We start from the raw sequence: 16,348 nt of genomic DNA on the forward strand, positions 1-16,348 counted from the left end.
CTGTGCACTTGCTGGAAGCAAGGCACTCTTCCCTGACCATTGCAGCTTCCTTGTTTACATAAAAGCAACACAGGTGAAAATATAAATGAACCTAAGATTAGGAAGACTTGGAAAATATTAATGCTCATTAATATTTAGCAGGGCTTGCTCATTAACTGGGTTTAGAGAGGTCTCCCTTACAATCACAAAGCTCTAATAACTGCTGGCATTTAATTGTGCTCATCCAATAGGAACTAAGCTGCAGGGGTTTGTGAGCCAAGAAGTACAATATGGTATAGAGTAGTGGTTTTAAAACCAAGGCTCATACAATTCCTAAACCCTTTCAAGGTAATTCAGAGGCTGCCTGGAAGACAAAGGGAGACTAGCACGTGGTAATCTGAGCCTCCACCCTCAATTCAACCATGGCAGCTCTTTTCTGACAGCTTCATATATTGGGCTTTGCTACAGAAAAAAGTTCTGTTACTAAAATTCTTTTTTAAAGAAAAGAAAACCACTGTAGACAGAATACTGCTTGGAACCAGAAGACAAGATATTTTTTCATTCCCAGCCAATTATTACCTATGGGAAACTAGACTGTGCAATTTTTCTGAAGTTCAGTGTTCTCCACTTCAGATGTAGGTAGGGCTTCCACCACACACACTGGGTTGTTGGGAAGATCAAATGAGGTGACGTGTACGAAAGCACAAGGCAAAGAGGAGGCATTTAAAACATGCATCATGAAGGCTGGGCATGGTGCTGTAATACCAGCACTTTGGAAGGCCAAGACTGGAGGATCACTTGAGGTCAGGAGTTTGAGACCAGCATGGGCAACATAGTGAGACCCCCCCCCCCACCTCACCATCTCTACAAAAAACAGTTTTTAAATTAACTGAGCACAGTGGCAACACCTGTAGGCCTAGCTTCTCAGGAGGCTGAGATAGGAGGATTGCCTGAGCCCAGGAATTCAGGGTTACAGTGACCCATGATTGTGCCACTGCACTCCAGCCTGGGTGAGACAGTGAGAGAAAAGAAAATAAAAAGGAAAAGAGGAAGGAAGGAAGGAAGGAAGGAAGGAAGGAAGGAAGGAAGGAAGGAAGGAAGGAAAGAAGGAAGGAAGGAAGGAAAAACAACATTGCATGAGGGTGAAACAACCTCCTCTTTATCTAGAGCATGGACGTGGACTGAAACACTGGACTTATGGGTATTTAGAGCAGACAGTTAACAGGAGCCTCCATAAATCCAGTTCACTGTGGTCAGGCTCACCTGAGAACTTGAACACCTCCAGAACCCCTGAACCAGAAATATCCTGCCATTGTCAGGGCCCCATTGTACACTTGTATGACACTCTTTTTTCTTTGGTGTATATCAACAGGAATTAATTGTTTGGGCAATTATTTAACATCACCCTCTCCCAAGATTGTAAGCTTGTGTCTGTCTTGTTCAGGGCTGGAGCCCAGCAGCCAGCACACACCTTGCAATAAATATCCCAAAAATACCTTGCTGAATAAATGACTGCATAATTCAAGGTAAGATATCTCCATGCTGGGCACCGGGAACATTAACAAGTAGAAAATAGGACTCCTTGACATAAAGGGACTCCCCAGGCCCTGAAAATGACACAGATGGCTGCAGATGCTATTGTTATAATCTATCTCATCCAGAGAAATAAAATTAAGTTTCTATCTATATCTGTTACTACATCAAACAGAAAACATTATTTGACTGATTTTTCAGTTTGGAGAATATATCTGGGAGTCTAACTTAAACACAATTTACGTTTCTTACGAAATCCACTCTGAATTTCACAGCTGAAACTGAAGTGCAGTAAAAGGGCTGTTGATCAAGAAATACAAGCCATAATTATCGAACTGCTGTGGGAAGGGAAATACCTTAAATAAAGGTTGCATGGGTAGATACCCCAAAGTGCAGATGGTGATCTACAATTGAGTTACTTCTCACAAGAGCAACTCTGAATGCTAAATCATGTGGAGTTCTATCAGGAACTGGTAATTTAATGATGGTTAATGTTTCTCGAGTAAGGCCAGATATTTGAGGTAGTTATTCTGATTCTTGCTCATAATGACAGTTGAGCACCACCTAGCTCTAATTCTCACAACACACTCCCAGGCTAGTGTTATTGTGCTTATTGTACAAATGAGTCAAATCAGGATCCCGAAGCTAATTGCTCAAAATGACAACTTGGGAAGTAGCCCAGCTGGGATTTGAGCTCCAGACTCTCTGACTCCGAAGCCTATTGTCTTGGCACACAGTCAGCCTTGCTTCCGGGAGAGGAAGGGACTGGAACCTTGTCCCAAACAAGCCCCAGGCACCAGGGCATCACCAATGAGATCTAGGGTTGGGTGCCTCAGAGTCCAGACCTGGGCCGCAATAGCGTTAATTATCACATGTTTTGAAAATAAAAAGTACCTGTTTGGGGAAAGCATATCAGGAGTCAATCCACAGATGTCTTGAAGGAGCTCAAGTCATTTTCTGCGTAAGTTGAAAATCGATTTCCTCTAGGAGGAAAGGTTTGCCAGGGAGGAAGCCAAAACCTCTCTGTAAAGCTCAACTTACCTGCTCCCTGCTCAGTGCACACACCTCCCCTCCCTTCCTAGAAGGAACTGCTCTCCTGAATCGCGCACATCATTCCATCGCATTGCTTTTTTTTTCAAGTTCTCCAGTTATTTTTGCCCTAACATGTCCACTTTACCCTGATAGATTGAAGCCTTAGCAAAGTTTATGCAAAAGGAAAAGTGTGGTCCAGAAAGAAGCTTAAGAAGAGTGACCATCATAGCCTCAGTTAACATATACCTAAACTAACCAGCCCCATCAAGCAGGCTTGCTGGTGGGTAATGCCTCGCTTTATCCTCTTATGGCAAGCTCCTTCTGATCTTTTACTGACTTATGTATTTCTCCTTCTAGGGAAACACAAAGAGAAGATACCTATCTCCCAGGGTTATTTGTTACTTTCTACATTGAAAAGATATTTCCATGTTTACATATTTGTAATTTTTTTTCTAACAAACCAGAAACATTTCTAAAAATTTAAAATTCTCCATGTCTCCATGACTTGCTGACAAACAGAATCCAGAAATGTATTCTTTTCCTCTTCTCATCCCCTCCCTTCCTTTCTCCTAATGCCCTGGACCCTACTCTTCTGCTGCCCAGAAAATCTTCTCCCCTGAGACCCTGACTGCTCCGCTATGGTCTTTCTCTTTATGCATGCCCATGGTTGACTTACTGTCTCGTGATCTTAGGCAAGAGCCACCATTATAGTGGACTCGGAAATCAAATAGCTCCTTTCCTTCTATTGAACTCCCTCTCTCCTCCCGCCTCCAAATGGTTTATAATATTTTACCCAGAAGTCTGACTAATGTAAAACACTACACACAACATCTCCATATTTTTCCTCTTCTGCAGTGACATTTTTTTTTTCAAATAACTGCATTGCTCTAACCCATAAAATTTCATTTTATGGGCCTGCACTTCTTTCGACATTCTATAATTTTTCATGGTCATCAGCAGCACTGGCTTCATTTCCAAGTGCAGATAGAAACAAACATGTTCCATGATAAATCACAGTTTATGCAACCAATAAATCAAAGGGCAGTTGCTCTCCGTGGGAAAATGTTATGCTAAGGTTCATTTTAACCAAGTGCCTTCAGCAACTAGTAGAGTCCTATGTACAGGAGGTGAGTTCCAACTTAGCACAGTGTCTCTGCACATACACACCCGTGTGCACATACATGCACCCCCATAATGCTATTCATTTCTCCTTCACAGCTGGTAATAACGGAAATAACAATAGCTACACTCAATCAAGAGCTTATGGTGGGTCACTCATTGTGTTAAGCCCCTTTCATACATCATCTCATTTAATCCTCACATCTTTTTCTTTTTCTCTTTTTTTTTTTTTGAGACAGGGTGTCACTCTGTCACCCAGGCTGGAGTGCAGTGGTGTGACCTCAGCTCACTGCAACCTCTGCCTCCAGGGTTCAAGCAATTCTCATGCCTCAGCCTCCCTAGTATCTGGGATTACAGGCAGGCACCATCACACCACCATGCCTGGCTGATTTTGTTGTATTTTTAGTAAAGAAGGGGTTTTGCCATGTTGCCTAGGCTAGTCTTGAACTCCTGGCCTCAAGTGATCCGCCTGCCTCAGGCTCCCAAAGTGCTGGGATGACAGGCGTGAGCCACCATGCCTGGCCCGCTCACATCTTATTAACACTATTTCACAGACTATGAACTTGAGCTTGAGGAGATTTTGTAGTGTAATGTGATCACACAGCTGGTGGGTAAAATTCCACCGAGGATGATTATTTCATGGAGACCTATCTTTCTCACTAGACAGTAAACTCATCAAGGGAAAGATAGTGTATGTTGGGCTCTTTGTGCCTGGCACATAGTAGGTGCTTAATAAAAGCTTGTTAAATGGATGAAATCAGGAAATGTTTTTGTTGTGATGATGCTGGTGATGGCTCCACTAATCCCCTTAAAAGAGGACTCATGTAGTTACAATATGACCAAGGCAGAACTTAGGAACATAGGAAGTAAACCAAAATAGTCCCAGATTAAACTGAAATATGTGCAATGAGAACTCTTCCTCTAAATGTACGTGTGACCTTAAGCAAATTCTTTACTGTTTCTGGGGCTGTTTTGTAGGTAATTAAGGAGGGGCAGGGGTTGGGGGACGGCTCCTGTTAAACATGGCAGACCAAACACAAATAAAAATAGGTGTTTATCCGTGTTTTCTTATTTTAAAAAATTCTAAAATTTCAGTAAATGATTTTATAAAAGAGTTTATAAACCTAACAGGACAAAGAGAAGAGAGAGAAGATAATAGCAACAAAATTCCAAAAAGATGAAGGAATTGTAATAAACTTACAGAAAGCAAGATAACATGAAAGTTAAGTTGAAAGCTGAAGAGGCCAAAATGAAGCCCAAGTATTCTGTATAACATCAGAAAGGCTCAGTGATTGGAGGTGCCTCTTTACAAAAGGGCGTGGCTGGGACTAGATAGGCTGAAGGTCTAACGAATAATTGGACTTACAAATTTCCATCCCCCCAAAAAACAAATTTCCATCCCTCCCTAGACCACGCTGGCAAGCAATGCCTCTATGCCACTCCAGCAGAAGATTGGAGGATTAGGTGGTTAGGACCAAAGGGTCCTGGAACTCGGGGACTCCAGGTGCCTTCTGTGGCTGAGAGTGCAATGTTGAAAACAGGGGGCCCATGAGAAAGTCTCCAGGGCAAGTGATGAGAGTCTTAGTCCCCGTCCCACTGTCCTCCATAAATGTTCCATCAAGTTGATACCCCCCAGGCAGAACATTGGAAAAATTTTTCTCCGGGGAATATCAAAAGCCCAAGAAAAATGACCTCTGGACATTGAAATCCCGGGGAGTTCCCCATTGGAACGGCCTTCCGCAGTGCCCCAAAGTGAGTCCCTCACTGGCAAGACCTACCAGTGCAGGCAGCTTCTCATCACTTTTTATGTTTCAATTAAAAAACAACTGAACAGAAAGCCAAGGATCCTCAAACATTTGAGAAAAGTATCCAACATGAGAGATAGAAACCAAAATAACAAACAGAGATCAGGAAAAACATCCAAAGAAAGCTATAGTTAATATTCTCAGCATGATAAGAACAGACACAGCAACCATTAAATAAAAACATGATGTTACTGTTTTTAAACAAAAAGAAACGTGCAGATATTAAAATATATATATTGAGAATTTAAAAGTGTGGAAGGAGAAATAAGAAATCCAATGATGGTCTCAAAAATGGAGTTGAGGAAATCTCTCATGAACTAAAACCAAAAAAGGTGGGAAGCAGGAGGGGGAAAAAGCGAAGAAAATCAGCTCATAGATCCAGGAAAATCAATGAATAGAGCTGCAGAAAGAGAAAACAGGACTCAGAAAGGGAGGACATTCAAAAGAAGAAAAAAAAAAAAACAACTTGGAGAAAATATCCCAGAACCAGAGGGCTTGAGTTCCAGATTTAAAGTGCAGTTCAAACAGAGAAAAAAGACTCACAGCCCGGGCATGGTGGCTCACGCCTGTAATCCCAACACTTTGGGAGGCCGAGGTGGGCAGACAGCTTGAGTCCAGAAGTTCAAGACAAGCCTGGGCAACATAGTGAGACCCTCATTTCTACAAAAAATAGAAAAACTAGCCAGGCATGGTGGCTTATGCCTGTGCTTCCAGCTACTCGAGAAGCTGAGGCAGGAGGGTGGCTTGAGCCCAGGAGGCAAAGGTTGTAGTGAGCCCAGATCATGCCACCGCACTCCAACCTGGGTAACAGATTGAGACCCTGTATAAAAAAATAATAATAAAAACAAAAAGACTCACACCAAGACATACCATTGATACCATTGTGATGTTTCAGAACACAAGGAATAAACTGTGGACCCTAAGTGCCTCCAGGGAGGAAAAGCAGGTCAATAACAAGATTGAGAATCAGAATCACATTATATTCTCAATGGCAACAATGAAGCGAATGAGAGGGAAAGGGGAAGCGCCTTTAAAATACTCAGGGAAAAGTATTTACTACTGGAATTCTACCAAGTCAAACTATTGATCAAATGTGAAGGGTAGAATAATACAAAATACGTGTCTATTTACCATGTACCCTTTCTCAGGAAGGTGCACAAGGATGATCTTCATCCAAATAAAAAAACAAACAACAAATGGGAAGACATGGGAGTGAGAACATGGGGATCTAATACAGGAGACAGGCAAAGGGAACTGCTAAAATAGTGGAGAAAGATTCCAGAATGACAGAACACAGACACAACATGAATGTACATGTGTGCGTGTGTTCATAGATTTATGCAAATACACATGAGTTATCAGTTGTGATTGTATATGGTCCCAATAGGATAAACACTGGATGATGAATTTTTTTAAATGTTACCTTGAGATGGAGTAGAGGGGAAATGGCTTGGTAAGAAAGCTATATCATGGTCTTCCATAGCAGGAAGTTAATGAATAATATCTAACACTGAAAAATTAAAAATCAAAGTATACATGCATAGCACTTGGAAATACAGAAGTAAATGGGAGGAGAAACGGTGAAAGACTAAAGATCTGTTAATTGCCTCTGGGAATGAGGATCAGAGGTGGGGCAGAGTGGGATCCAGGATTGTCTCTTTTGGTTACACATTTTATAGAGAAGTTTAAATGAGCTAATCTGCAGTTCTCTGAGTTTCTAATTGGATTTTTTGACATCTATTTCATAAAATGAGTTAATTTTGAATTCCAAAAGTCCTACATGAATCCCTCTTGCCAGAATAGAACCCCCCTTGTCTCATCCTTAATGGAAGAAAGTGCTTATCCTTCCCCGTCTGAGCCAATGCCAGGATTACACATCCCCACAGTGTCGGACGCCAACCAGGCTCCTACACGATGATGTATATGTTTCAGTTTTCAGCATTCCTATTTGAGCAGAGGTTTGGTTTAGGTTTACGTCATAAAAGCAAGTAAAGCAAGTCAGTGAGGTGCCTTAGTGAAGCTGACCTGGAAAAATTGAAAGAGCCAAACTACTTATTTAAAAAGAGAATTCAGAAACATCCTTTGCTATTTCAGTGAGCCCTCCATTCTCAAAAGAACCTTGTGGAATCTCCTTGACCATCACTAACTAGGAAGCATTTGCAGGAAAAATAGGTCATATTTCGGCTAATCTTATTTTAAATGGAAATTTCTCTGTGGTGTGCTGTTGAATGATATAAAACAGAAACAATTGCATCTTGAAGCTCCAGGCCTTTGGCTCTGTGAAGTTACACATAACCTGAGTGGTCTTCTCCCACCGCCCCCTCCTTCTTCCTCCACGTCCTTCCCTTTCCCACAGCAGGTTTGCTGACCTCCAGGTGAAGTAATTCATCTCACTCCATGTCTCTCTCAGCTGTCTCCACTTCACCTTCCAATGCAGGCAGCCCTTGGGAGCCCCAACATGGAAAACAGAAACAGAGATTATCCCCTCCCCTGCAGAGCGTCTCCCTGGGGGAGCAGGTGTCTTGATGAGGATGCAGGGCGGGGTCTGTGGACATAGAGTGTGATGGATGTGAGGGGCAGGCACACGTGCTCTTGCAGGGCACACAGCTTTCATCCTCATAATGAAGACACATGCAGTCGACAGGAAAATGGCTGTCTCATTAATGTTCCTTTTAACAGCATTGGGACATGCTCCAAATGTCAACCTCAAAGTGCAAGTGGTCTGCAATAACTGGGAGCCTGGGCAAGGAGCGCCCAGCACAGTCCTGGTGGCCGACATTCACTGTCTGCCCCACCACCCTTGTTAGCCCAAAAAGAGATGCAGCTCCACAGCCTTCTAGGAAAATCAAACCTCTGGTTTCAGCAATCTCATGGCCTAATTTCAAGGCAAATAAAACAGTCCAGAGTCAGATGGGGCAAAAGATACAGCATGAAAATACCCTTAATGGTGTCCCTGTTTTTTCTCTCTAATATCTATAATGTTGTGAGTGCCTCGCATTCTAACACAAATCATCCCTACCCATTCCATACTCCCATCCAGTTTCCTCCCCAAAAGATAAACTATGTGTCAGCCGATTACATTTTATTAGCCTGTAAAGGCTAATTAAATCACCTAATTTCAAGACACTGTACTTTCTAAGGTCCAATGGATTTTAAAAATGTTATTGACCTACAGAGGGTAAATGAGCCAAAATATTAACATTCTTAGAAGAGTTCATTCCAACCATGCTGTGAGAGGCATTCAGCGTCAGGACTGGGGTACCTTGATAGGGACGTTAGGAACGTCCTTATACCACATCTTGGAGATTTTACCAAGCAGCTGTTTACTGAGTGGGTACACTGGGCCAGACACTCAAAAGTTTTCTGAGATGTCTGGCACAAGACCTCTGCCATCAAAAAACTTCCCTGTGCTGAAGAAAACAGAAACAAACTATAGCTGAAAGAAACATGAAATAAAGACTCCTGGAATGCCACACAGTCCTGTGGGAATAACAAGGAGAGAGCAGTTCATCCTGACTGAGGGACCCTGGGACATAGGAGGTCACTCTTAAGATGAGCCTTGGGAATATGTATTGCTTCCAAAGGATTGGATATGGAAAGAGGGTGCACCAGACAGGGAGAGGGTAGAAGCGAAGGCCCAAGGAATCAAGTGGACATGACCCATTAGGGAACTCTAGAGCCCATTAAGTGCTCTAGAGCTGACGCCCACTGGCCTCTATCTGCAGACGAATTCTCTAAGCAGGTGGCTCAGGAAATATGCAGAAGAAAATAATGATGACGGAGCCCAATACTGGGTTTTTAGAAGTCACAAACTTGCTAAGTCCCAGTTTTCCATCCGAATAAAGCAGTTAGACTAAACGAAGTTCTCTGAAGTTTTGTAATTCCATGAGGCTGAGAAGAGGGCAGTGGAGTCCAGAATGAGAGATTCTTCAATGCCAGAACAAGACACACGGGCTTCTCTCAAGCAGATGGAGAGCCACTGCAGATTTTGTGAGCTGAGCTGTGACATGGCCTGGCTTGTTTAAATGGTGGCAGCAGCAGAGTAAAGATGAACTGGAGAGGCCAGGTATTAGAGGCAGATGCAAGGAAAAACTAGATCCCTGACTTCAGGCCATAATGTAAAAGAAAGCAAAACCCACTCCCCATGCCATGAAATGTAATAATTAAAAAAAAAAAAAAAGGAAAGAAAATGGCTTTACTTGCTAGACCTAGAATAGATATTGGCAAGAATCTGCACTTTGACCCTCTTCTTTCTACAGATTAAAAAACTGAAGGTCAGATAGCCTGACAGGTGCAGAGCAGGTTCGGAACTCTGAATTTCCAATTCAGGATTGTGGGGTCCTGCATACCTCCAAGGGGGGCACCTTCTCACTGGTTTACCCTCCCAAAAGAAGGCAAACTATTTGATCTTCATTTTTCAATACTCTGGGCTACTTCCCCACCCTCTGAGATTACCAATCAACACATTGTATTAATTGGGGGTTTCACTTGTTAATCAGTCAGGTATGGGGGGATGTTTTAGTGCTCATGGCAGGAATACAACTCACAAAATTCCATCAACTCACAAAATTCACAAAAAAGCTTCAACAACAGGAACCAGACATTCCACACCGCTAGGTATGTACCAGGTGTGTGTAATGTTTCCGATCCCTGTTCATCCCCATGTTGCCTTGCATGTCAGCTGGGTCTTTTTGCTCCTGGCAGCCAAGTAGAAACATGGCTGCCAGTAAACTCAATTTGGCAAACCCAACATAAGGAGAAACCAGCTTTTTCCCTGTGTTCATGTGTCAGTCCCAGGGAAGGATTCCAATTGACTCTGCAAGAATTACCTGTCCACCTCTTAAATCCGTCACTAATGATTTTCATTACACTTGCCTGGCACCCAGGACCATCCCTCTAGCCAGGATGAAAAGATCTGTTTCCAGAGTAAGAAGTTTTGGAAAACCTTTTATTTAAACAAAATAAAATAGCTTCCCTAATCTGCTAAACCCATCTCTACATAAACATCCTCAGGAAATTGCTATAATTTATTTCCTCTATGCAAAGTATATCTCCTTGGCTGTAGGACATGAGATTGGAAATGTATGCAGACCACCTCTTGCAAGCATGTCCCAGCATGTGCCCCTAAGGAATATTCAGGCAGGAACATGATGCTCACCCCAACATTTCATGCAAACATTTAATGTAGCGCAACTGATTGGTGATTAAATAAGAAAATGCATATTATGTTATATTATGGAAAGGTTTACCCTCAATGTGTCAGATCTTGCTAATATCAAACCTCTATAGAACATATCTCTCTGGAGCTGATGCCCACTGGCCTCTATCTGCAGGTTCTGCCTCGCCCGTTATTTTAAAACCAGCCTGCTTTCAGGCAGGAGGTACTTGAGCAACTCAGCCATCATCTTACCCAGGTACCCTGGCCCCAATCTTGAGTCCTTGTTGGAGTAAACAGGCCTCTGTCTTGTTCCAAAGACCCACTTTCTCATTCAGAGAACCTTATCTCATTCTCCTATCTCAATCCCTGCCTAGGCCCTCCATCCCCAAAAGACTGAAACTCTATCCCAAGCATGTCCACCTTGCACCCCGTGTGCTGCGTGAGGCCCAGGACAGCTTTGAATACAACCCAATGTAAATTTGTAAACTTTCCTAAAATATTATGAGATATTTTTATGATTTTTTTTAGTTCATCTGCTATTGTTATTTTATATGTGGCCCATGACAATTCTTCTCCTTTCAGTGTGGCCCAGGGAAGCCAGAAGATTGAATACCCCTGCTGTCTCCTCCATCCTACCTTCATCATTCCTCTCCCAGGGTTCTGATAGATGTCTCAGACTAATAACAGAGACCCTCCTGCCTTTACTGGTGCCATCTGCCTAGGTCTCCAAACCTCACCTCCTTCTGAATTCCCCATCACCCTGCTTAACCCCAACACTCTGGAATGTTCATCCGCCAGTGTTGACCATCAGAGAGGCCACCTCTTATTTACCGGCATTTCTTCCAGAAAATGCCTGTGGTACCCGTTCCCACTCACGGGGAGGATCTTACCTGATCCCAGTCTTAATTACCCAGCTGTGTTAAGCAATATGCACCGTAACAACTATGGCACTAGGTCAAAAGTCCCACAATCCCATCCCCTAAACCCAGCTTACACACAGGCGAAGGCTGAAATTACAGGAAATACCAATGGCCCAATGGCAGCCAGCCCAACCCTATGTTTATATTATACTCTCTCACATAAGCAGTGTGAGATAAACTTATGCAGTTCCAATGAATGGAATTCACGGGAAAAATAATTATGACAATCTTGTTACACCACCTAGCATAAGCAATGAGGATTATTGATCAAACCATCTGTGACTTTTATAAAATTATTTCTGGAGCTAGGGTTGTCCAAGGAAAGCATATTACTAACTTCATCTGCCTTCAACATTCTTCCAGATACAGTAGAAGGAAAGGCCTGGGGCCCCATTGGAATGGGATTATAGGCTCAAAGTTATCTAGAATCCTATGAGCTTAGCGGGGTATGAATCTCAAAATGTGTCTCTGAAACAACTGCAACAGCATCATCTAAGAACTTATCAGAAATGTATATCTTCAGGCACTACTCAGCCCTATTGAATCCAACATCCGAGGAATATGACCCCTCAATCTGTGTTTTAACAAGCCCTCAAGAAGACATTAATATCCGTGATGGTGACTACACTGGATGCTTTTAAAAAATTCAAATGCTTACTCCCCACTCCAGATATCCTGACTGGGTCTGGTCTAGGTGGGGCCTAAATATCACTTTGAAGAAATTCCCAAGGTGATTCCAGCAGTCAGTTTCTGTTGAGAAGCACTGCTTGGGATGTGCTGAGTCCTGCAGTTTCAGACAAATCTACAATCACTTTATCTTCCCCACCTGCCTTGCTTCCCTGCAAAAAGGCAGCTCCATCTGCACTTAATCTGCATGCTTCAGCCCCTGAAGAATGGACTGGTCAAGCTTGGCAAAGGCAAGATCTCATTTTCAAAGGCCCCGTAAATGTCAAGCTTCTTGTTATTCACATTGTTTCTGTGTTAGTCACGGTTGTTGATATCATCATCAAATCAAATTAGATTTTACAGGCTTGCTGTGAAATTGTTTCTGGATGTCTGCAACTCTAGCTGAAGTCCTACTTAGGTGAAGGCACATATGCTATCTGTAAGGACTGCAGTTTGCAATGAGAGGAAATGCCAGTGCTAAGGAGAGGCAGGAGGTATCAAAGAAATGAGACATTAGAACCTTGTTAAATCCACCCACCACGTTGCTGTTCTTCATGGAAGTCTACTTAAAACCACCTGTTTGGGTTGGATCCAAATCTGTAGCAAGGTAATTAATCAGGGGCGGGTGGTATCATATGGGTCCTGGGGGTCTGTCTTATGCCTCCCTCCAAAACAGTGGTTTCCAATTTTTAAGTATATTTTTAATGACAAAATACTTCTCAGAGCTCCACCTGATGGTAATAATGCTTTTAGCATTGTTGGATTGAGAAAATTCACAGAGAGAACTATTCTGCATTCATTACACTGATAAGTGAGTGTGCACTACATTTATCACATGCATTTGAAAATTCATACCTGTGTACTACACATTTGTTACTCAGCCTAGAGGCACAGATGGATTCCAGGGCCTTCTGTAGTCACCCTACAGCCCTAAGAAGACCACTGCCTTATAGAATAGAACTCCAGGCCAGGAGAAGGAGCAATGGGAACTTAGCAGTTTTATTGTACCAGACTTTCTCTACATAATTAGAATTCTACATCCACCACCAGCCCAGGCCCTACAGCTGCATAACCATCCCCAGGCATCCTGTAGTTTCTAGAAAAGCTGTCTTTATTCCCACCTACATTGTTCTGAGACACTGACTCTTGAGAAATAAATGCAGTCTATTTGAATTAATTGAAATTCCTTCAAAGGACCAAAGAAATGAAGGCTGGCTCTTTCTTTCTGTGGAATGACCTAAGCCTCCATCTCCAAGGCTAGGCCACATTGTCACTCTCTCTCTCTCTCTCAATCTGGTCCCAGCCTGCTGAGCACTTCGCTGCTTCCACCAGTCTCCTCTCCTCCTGCAACAAAATGGGCATTCTAAAATGCAAGTCTGATTGTACCACTGTCCCTGGGAAGAATCCAAACTCCTGAATGTAGAATAAAAGATGCTTCCCGAGTTGGCCTCTCCTCTCCTCACTGTCTTCTGCTTAGCGTACTAGCATACCCTAACTTGTGGTTTATGCTGTATCCTACCCAACCACTTCCAGTTCCCTGCAATAGCCTTTCCCTGTGCGCCTTTCTCTGGCTAGCTCTTATTCATTATTCATCTTCATCATAGCCAACTGCTGCCCCACAAAGGAGCCTGCCCTGACCACCAGGGGTCTGGATTAGCTTTTCTTCTTGGATACTCCCATAGTACCTTATAATTTCCCAACGATAGTGCTACTTAACCATACCATATTGTATTTGCTAATTTTCAGTGGATCTCAGAATATATCATACAACAAGAATAGAGGGAAAGTTGATTCAAGTGAGTTGGCTCCCATGTGAGATGAAGAAACTATAATCCCCAAATAACTTTTCCTTCCTGATTGGTTCTTTTGGATGATACCATGACAACAGCCAAGGCTACAGGACACATAAAGGCACTTTTCTTCAATGTCCTTGACCCACCCCATTTCCCATCCTCACCACCATTTGTGCAGGTTGTGACCTGGAGAATCCTTAGTGACAGAGGAACTGGAGCCATTCCACCTTCTTCTTAGGAAGAGATTGAAGGAATGTTCAGTAATATTTCTCCTTTAAGGGCTTAGGACTGAGAGGCCTCCCATGAACTCCTAGAATTTTGTCTGCTTCTGCAAAGAGGAATAAAAGATCTTTGAAGAACAATTCAGATCTAGGATTTTCATGAAAGAAAACAGGCAGAATGAATTTCTGCAAATGGTCCTTCCCAGGATCTTTCCTGATATGAAAAAGAAGCAGATCTGTGGACAATCAAAAGTATGCACAGGATAGAAAAGCATCTTCCTTCGGCAATCAAAAGCCTTGAATACATTTATAATTTCCTCATTCTATTTTGTTCATAGTGCATGCAACCTTCTGTAAGGTTTGCATGCTCTTTTCAGAACACAAGTTCTGAACCACCTAAGTAAATGTTCCAGATGACAAAACATATTCTTGTTTCTCAAAACAAAAATAAATCCATAGGATTTTTCCCTATAAAATAAAAGGTGTTCAGTATACATATCAAAAATACAGTTATGCGTAAAGAAGTAAATAAAATTTCAATACCTAAAAACGTCAGCATTACTTATTTTTAAAACTGCAAGCCAGACTGAGCTTCATTCAGTCCCTCCAGTCATGCCCCACCTCAAGCCTTTCCACCGGCAGATCCCTTTGTCTGAAAGAATTTTATTCTCCCTCTAAAAACCTGCCTTCAACCTCCTTCCCTGGTTCTAGCTTAGACATTATTATCATTATAATTATTACCTAATTAATGATGTCATATATAATTAGATGTGATACAATGTAACACTGCACTTTAATACAATTGTCATCATTGTTGGATATGATTCCTCCAGAAGGAGCCCCCTGACTTCCCAAGGCGGGTCCTCATACGTGCTCTCATAGCACCAGTCACAGTACTCCCCCCCTGTAATGCAATTGCTATTGATTCTTCTCTTTTTCTCACCATGGAGGCAGGGGAGTATTCACTGCTGTAAGAAGTGCCCAGCACACATCTCTCTCTCTCTCTCCCCCCCCCTCCCTCTTTCTCTCTCTCTCTCTCTCTCTCTCTCTCTCTCTCCCTATCCTTTCTCTCTCTCTCTCTCTCTTTCTCTTCTGTCTCTCTCTCACCAAGGGACAACTCTACATGCTGCTCTGTAAACTGCCTTGTTCTTCAATGACAGATAGTAGACATACTTCCGTGTTACTCAAGATACAGTTATATTGTTATTTTAAATGACTACTTTTCATGACATGGAAATCATCATTTCTTTAACCAGCCTTATACTGCATGCTGCTATGACATTTTATGAGACCAGATGATAATTTATTTTAGAACTCTGGGTGTAACAGTAGTCACTGGGCTCTGAGTAAGGAACTCTGATATGAGGAAATTTAATTCAAGAGTTCTCTTATGTCTTCCATCTGCTGAAAACGTGTTTTGTTGCTTACTTCCTGTGTCTTAGCTGCATTGTAATAATGGGTGTTGTTACCAGATTCATGACCTTCAGCGAAGTGACGCAGCATTGTTCTAAAACTAGTTAGTAGTTTCTGAACATCTGTAAACTGGCATTTAGTGATGTCAGCCCAGGGGAAAGACGCCATCCTGAGACAAATACTTTGCCTAGAAGAGATCATAAAATAAATAACCCACACATTGACAAAGTAAAATTGACTTTATTTGTACATTACCAAAAGTTCCCCAGGAATTCAGCACATTCCAGCCCTGGAGACAAAACTGTCCATGTATTTCCTATCAAATTGGATTTACAGAGCTCTGATTGTAAACCCAGGACTATGTTAGGTACTATGGAGAAGATAAGTGATACTTTTCTGCTCTGGGAGAGTTTATAGTCTCTTTTCATGATAAGATGTTTATACCAAAAGCTCTGGACCCCCCAAATTCAATTCACAGTCCCACAGATGGACAAACACACTTGCATTGATGAAAGAACCTGATCCATCTTCTTTTGAAAAAACAGATGCGTGAGTATAATGGCTCTCTGAAAATAATTCAAGCACATAGAAGAAAATGACTAATTTTGTTCAGAAAAGGGTCTTTAGAGGTACTGAACCAAGACATGAAGAAGTTGGGCAAGGCTGTGGAACATCATTTTTCTCTAGATGTGAGTATTATCACTTACTG

At 42.3% G+C, this 16,348-nt stretch overlaps 1 protein-coding gene across 3 annotated transcripts in view; it reads right to left on the reverse strand.

Moving 5' to 3' along the window:
- Positions 1–13,263: 13,263 nt before the first annotated feature.
- GPAM (glycerol-3-phosphate acyltransferase, mitochondrial) overlaps positions 13,264–16,348 on the reverse strand; it is a 114,597-nt gene continuing 111,512 nt past the window's right edge. For all 3 annotated transcript variants that reach the window (XR_013397668.1, XR_013397669.1, XR_013397667.1), the window contains exons 24-25: positions 14,170–14,333; positions 13,264–13,556 (exon numbers count right to left, since the gene is read on the reverse strand). The gene's annotated coding sequence lies outside the window, so the exon portion shown is untranslated. The remainder of the gene's footprint in view (positions 13,557–14,169; positions 14,334–16,348) is intronic.

This window comes from Macaca mulatta, chromosome 9, assembly GCF_049350105.2.
Source record: "Macaca mulatta isolate MMU2019108-1 chromosome 9, T2T-MMU8v2.0, whole genome shotgun sequence".
NCBI lineage: Eukaryota > Metazoa > Chordata > Mammalia > Primates > Cercopithecidae > Macaca > Macaca mulatta.